General features: G+C 50.3%; 1 protein-coding gene across 8 annotated transcripts in view; it reads left to right on the top strand.

Moving 5' to 3' along the window:
* Positions 1-4838: 4838 nt before the first annotated feature.
* The window catches only part of PTPN5 (protein tyrosine phosphatase non-receptor type 5), a 107355-nt gene continuing 106143 nt past the window's right edge, over positions 4839-6050 (top strand). For 7 of the 8 annotated variants that reach the window (XR_007377607.1, XR_007377606.1, XM_048948038.1 and 4 more), the window contains exon 1: positions 4839-5127. The gene's annotated coding sequence lies outside the window, so the exon portion shown is untranslated. Of the gene's footprint in view, positions 5128-5255; positions 5370-6050 lie in introns of those variants that run through there. The other variant, XM_048948035.1, reaches the window with a different exon arrangement.

Here is a 6050-nt window from a genome sequence, read left to right as displayed (position 1 = left end):
CACATGTATTTGCTTCTTCCTCCAACAGAATCCACTGCATAGGTTTTCCTAAAGCTTTTGGCACAAAGCTTCCATTGCAGCTTTTTTAATTTTATTTTATTTTTTTGTAGCTACTATCTGACATTTCTACCCTGCTCTTTCAAGCAGCTCTCCTGCTTCCATGCCTTATTTTCCCTTCTTGGAAAAACAAAAAACAAACAAACAAACAAACAAAAGCAACAGTATACAAATACATCACCAGAGACTAATTGCAAAGACTCACTAAAGCCAGAGAATAATTCAGAGTGGAAGAGACTTCTGGAGGCCATCTGGTTCAACTCCTACTAAAAAGCTGAACCCACTTGAAAGGCACATGAGTTTGCTCAGGGCAATGTCCAGCTGAGTTCTGAGCATCCAGCTTTTCTGAATAGCCTATAGCAGTTTTCAATGTAGCTCTCTGCAAACACAGCCACAGTTCCTTTACATCCAGAAGGTAGCCAAAACTTTAAAAAAGTCAGGGAAGGGGTAGATCCTGGCTCCATCCCTTTCCAATCACTCAGGTGCATTGTATGCACCTGAGCTCCCCTGGGTTGGCCCTGCCTGCCTACCAGGTGTTCAATCACTACTTCAGGCCATGACAGCATTTCTGCTACATCATAACAGCACAAAGCTTTGCATCAGCCTCTGCAGAATGTCATGAAATTTGTCAGCCCATTTCCCATCATCTTGACATCCTTCTAAAAGGCAGCGCCATCCTCTAGCCTACAGACTGCTTCCCTACTTTTGTTTCATCTGGAAAATGCGACTATATTCCATACCCTCAAGAAGGTGTTTAACAGCAATATTCCCAGGAGAACACTGCTTATAACCAGTTACTGAATAAATTTTGACTTTCTGATCACTGCCTTTTGAGCCCTGGGACTCAATTTTTCACTCACCTGAAATCTCATGTTTCATGCCATACCTCCACAAGTGTCTTTGTAAGTGACTTTGCTAATGTCAAAGTAAGCAGTTACTGCTGTCCTCTTGGTCTTTGATTTTTGTTGTATAAGAGAATCAGATTAGTCAGGTACTGTTTGTCTTCCTGAATGCTCCCAGTCACCATCTTCTCCCTTATTTGCCTAGAAATTTCTTCCAGGTGATTTGCCTTCGCATGCTTCCCAAGAACTGATGTGGGACTGACCGGTCTGCAGTTCCACAAATCTTCCTCCTTCCTCTCCTTTTCACATGGGCATCACATTTGCCCTTCTCCTGGGGTCTCTCTTAGTTGCCACAGTATTTCAAAGATAGGAGAGACTGACTTTGTACTGACATAAGCCACTACCTTAGCATTCTTAGATGCATCCTGTCTGATTCTATGAACATTTATCTGCCTTTATAAATGAAAGGTATTGTAATAAAAATTACAACAGACCTAGTGGGACATAGATCAAAATAAACTTAGCTATGAATGCAATACTTCATGATTTTTTTGGAATAGATTTATAGAAAAACCAAACCAACCAAACAACAACAACAACAACAACAAAAACACCTCCATGACCAAATAACCTGATTTTGACAGTTTGATACTTGGGCACAGTAAGTCCATCTCCTTCACCTCTTTGTTGCCTCACCTCAGGGCAGAACCAAGATGGTACAGGTAGCCTGAGTTTTAGGCCAAATGTAAGCTGTCCCTAATACAATTTGGAAAAGGTGTTTTGTATGACCTCATATACCTGATGAAGCACTGCTGAGCTAAGATAGAAATGTTTCTTTCATCAATGTATGATGAACTTCAGCCTCTTTCTCTGTCACTTCTAGTTGGGATGAGGTCTGTCCTGTTTGTAAGACATATGCTGATGATCCCATGAGAGGGAAAAGAAAAGCAGGAGCCTGCCAAGTTTCACTGGACTCTTCCCACTGGAAGCAGAACTAATGTTTCCTTAAACTAGCAACGTAAAATCAAATGGATGCAACCCAAACTTATCAACATGGCCAGATAAATGCACCAGGCTTTGCTATTTTGAAAGAAATGAGCTATTTAGGAGAGGAAACCAGGGTTGTTGCATTATTTATGAAGAGTTACTTTCTCCCAAAACAGCAAAAATCCACTGGGAACTGTGTTATTTTATGTGATACATTGTGAACAGGACTATTTCCCAATTTAAAATGAACAGCTGAGAGTGGCAAAAGAAAACTTGGGAGCTGCAGGTGAAAAACCCATTACTCTTCTGAGGGCATTGCCTTGGCATTTAAAGAAAGTTTTTGTGCAACAAAACTATTCCTTCTCTCTCAACTACAAACCCAGAAAGAGGAGAGGAGAGGAGAGGAGAGGAGAGGAGAGGAGAGGAGAGGAGAGGAGAGGAGAGGAGAGCCCACGAAGGTCAGCATCTGTAATTCCCCATTGCTTGCTCTTAACTCTAAGGAAAACTGGGCTGGTGTTAAGGCGTGGTTGCTAGCACAGGTTATCTGCCTTGCTGAAGGTGAAACATAGGGAAAATAAGACATTTTACTACTGCAAAACCCAGGGAATACCTTCAACTTAGTGTGTTTATTGTATGGGAACTGTTGAGTCATAGCCTGAAACACTGATTGAGTACCTAGGAAAAAGACCTGGTCAGCCCTGGGAGCACAGGTGAAGGCAATTCATCTGTGTGACTGGGAGGGGTGGAGCCTGGCTGCAGCTCTCCTAGACCTCAGCTAAAGGCTGACTGCCCCTAGAGAAGGATTTCTTTCTGGAGATCTCTCTTCAGGGAACTTTCCCATATAAACCTGGAACCTGATAAGGGTGAACAATCATCTTCTCTTCCTTTATAGTACATTTCTATCATGCTAGTCTTTCTGATATCACACCTTTGTTGTATTGCCTTTCCCAATATTCATCTGCCTAATTGCTACGGTTTATCTTGTCATAAAGCTAAAACCTGTACTGAGTTTACACCTGTAACATTGATTTACCCTTACCAATGTGAATTAAAAAAAAAAGAAAAAAATCTCTGTTTCTTACCCTTATGGCTCAGCACTATACCTGATCTCAAAGGTTGGCCCCTTTTCTTTTGAAAATGGAGGGGAAAATAGCTGGCCAGGTGATCATAACATATTCTGTATAGCAAGCAGTTGGCAGATCACAGGGAATCCAAATTTTAGAATCCCAAATTTCAAAACCATTTGAGTCATGCTATCCCTCAACTTCTCACTGCTGCTTGCCCATCGTGTAGAGCTGCTATGCGCTATGCTATGCAGTGAGTGGCAGATGGCTGGCACAGTAGCTTGGAGCATTTGGGACTCAGGAGAGCTAAATCCCTGTTCCACATGAGTCTTTCTCAACTCTAGGAGGAGTTCATGCGATTGAGTTTTGGAAGGGGAGAGCGGAGTCCAGTTTTGCCTCTTGTATCAAACTCTGATTCACCCTGCACTGATACTGACTTGCAGTACTCTCTTAATTGGGAAAATCACTGGGATAGTACTCGCTGCCAGAATTCTGGGTCATAAAGTCATTCTCTGACTCAGAAGAGGGTTTACAACAGCTGTGGCTGTGATACGTGCTCTAGGTGAGTCATATTGGGCTATTAGCACGAAGAGAAGAGAAGAGCCTCATAAAACAGAAAGATACATACACAGTTGCACTGACCCATCTAAATTATCTTGCATTTGTTATTCTATAGCAAAGGACTTGACAATGTTTTGTCATGAGCTCAGTTTTCAGGAATGCAACACTTAAAAAATGAAGTTACTGAGACATGTAGGAATCCCAAACTGATTTTGAATTTAGAGGGTAAAAGTTGGGCTGAAATAAGTTTTCTGGCAGGTGTTAAACTTGTGGGGGCATGCTGATGTGAGACGTCTCAGAACCTGATCCCAGAGTCATGGGGCAAGAGCTGTGGCACTGGCTTGGAGGGCATCCACTGCCTGCATGCTGAATCCTGTGATGAACCAGCCTCATAAAGCTCATACCACAAACCAGTGCCAACAATATGGAGCATGTGGATAACTCTGCTCTCCGGCCACAGGTTGAGATGTATGTGCTTTATGAGTTACAGCCTTCTAAGAGTTGGCCACTCTGAGGACCAACCCTATGAAGTGGCTGCCCCACAGCACCATGTTATCACTGGAAAAACCAAGGGAACGTATATCTTTGGCATCCTTTCCTCCTTCCTATCACACCAGGACGAGGCCCCTCAGGCACCAGGCGTTGGGTTTTTTGTCAGTTTGGAACAGGCTGCCTTGTGCCGGAGAAGGGCGTTCATCGATGAGGAGCGGGCCTCCGCGCCCACCCCTCAGCCTCGGTCAGCCCGCTCTAAGGGCCACCTGCCCGCTCCCCACGGGCGGTTTCCCGCCAAACGCGGCTGGCAGGGGCGGCCACCTCCGCTGCAAAGCGCGCGGCCAGCCGCGGCGCCCGGAGTACGCTGTCGCCCTTCGCGCACAGGGCGGCTACGAGCGAGTGCCGAGGCGGGCACCGCGTCTGCAGCCGCGCCACATCCGCGCGGGGCTCAGCGTACGCGGCGGGCAGCGGAGGACGCGTCCGGCTGCGGGGCCTCACCGCGGCAGCGCCGGCTTGCCCCCGGCTGCTGCTTTCATTCATGCTTTCTCCTTCGCCATCTCCCTCCCTCTCCGAGCGAGTGAAAACAGGAGTGCGCGTGGGCGGCCGCCGAGCGGCTCGCTGTCAGTCAGCCGCCGCGCTGCGAAGAAGGCGAGCGAAGGAGAAGGAGGGAACCAGCTTTCCCCGGGAAGGGGAAGCTCTGTCGGCGCTGCCGCTGCCTGCCGGCCTCGCAGCTCTTCCCGGGGACATCCGCAGAGCCGCTCGGCCCGCGCTGGGGGAGGCTGCAGGGAGGCGGCTCCTCGCCCTCTATCGGCACCTGCCCCCCCCCCCCCCCCCCCGCCTCTGTCTGGCGGAGGGGTCCGCGCCGCCGGCGGCGCGCGCGTGTGTACTTGTGTCTGCCAGGGGCCGCCGCTGCGGGGAGAGGCGCGAGGCAAGTCGTGACGGCTTCAATGGCCGTAGCGGCTCCGGGCGGCCGCTGAGCGGCGGGTGCGGCGCGCTGCGGGGCTGAAGGCTTCGCGGGGCGGGGGGTGCGCGGCGCTCGGAGGACCGCCGACCCCGCCCCGCCGCAGCGAGCGGCTCTGCCTTTGTGCTTCCTCCGCACCTGAGGTGCGATGCCGGGAGGGGAGGTAAGGCTGCGCGGCGCTTCTCCGTCGGCCGCTTCCCGTTTCGTTCCGGGGAACGACGGAACGCGGAGGGGCGAGAGGCGGCGGCGGCCCCGCTGACGGGCTGGGGGCTGCGGGGCGGGGGAGGGGCTCGCTCGGGAAGGAGCGGGCGGTTCGGAGAGGCTGCTCTCGAAGCGAGCGCGGCCGCGAGTTCGCTCCGGCCGGATGTTAGCAACAGCTTCGCCGCGCCGTCCCGGAGCTGGCGGGTGAGTGGCGGCGCTCAGAGCGCGGGGCCGGCGCGGCTGGTAGCGGAGCGCGGGGCGCCGGCTGCTGCAGCGGGAGGCGGCTGCGTGTGCGCCCCGAGAGCTGGGCTGAGAATTACGGCTGCGAAAGGGTTTGATTGGGCAGCGCTCGCAGCCGGTGGGTTGCGTTGCGTGCTGGGGTTAGAGACTGAAACGAAGTGCGGCCGTGTCGTCCTCTGTTCTGACATCGTAAGCGTTGCGTGTGCCGAAGAAGCGTTTTGGGGGTTGATTTGTTTTCTCAAGCACTTGGAGATGATTTTTGCTGTGTGCGTCCTATAGGGCATTCCTAGGGGGAATGGTTTTAAACTGAGACAGGGGGAGGTTTAGGTTACATATTAGGAGGAAGTTTTTCACACAGAGGGTGGTGAAGCACTGGAACAGGTTGCCCAAGGAGGCTGTGGATGCCCCATCCCTGGAGGCATTCAAGGCCAGGCTGGATGTGGCTCTGGGCAGCCTGATCTGGTGGTTGGCGACCCTGCACATAGCAGGGGGTTGGAACTAGATGAGCATTGTGGTCCTTTTCAACACAGCCCATTCTGTGATTCTTTGTAGTATTTTTGTCTGCGTGGATTTCTTTTTTAACTTCTCATTCTGCATTACATTTATGGATTAAGGGCTGAGCTTTAAAATGTTTTTCATTATGGT

The sequence above is a fragment of the Lagopus muta genome, chromosome 6 (assembly GCF_023343835.1).
Source record: "Lagopus muta isolate bLagMut1 chromosome 6, bLagMut1 primary, whole genome shotgun sequence".
In the NCBI taxonomy this organism is placed as follows: domain Eukaryota; kingdom Metazoa; phylum Chordata; class Aves; order Galliformes; family Phasianidae; genus Lagopus; species Lagopus muta.
The sequence above is the reverse complement of the archived record's forward strand: the minus strand, read 5'-3'. Positions and strand labels throughout refer to the sequence as shown.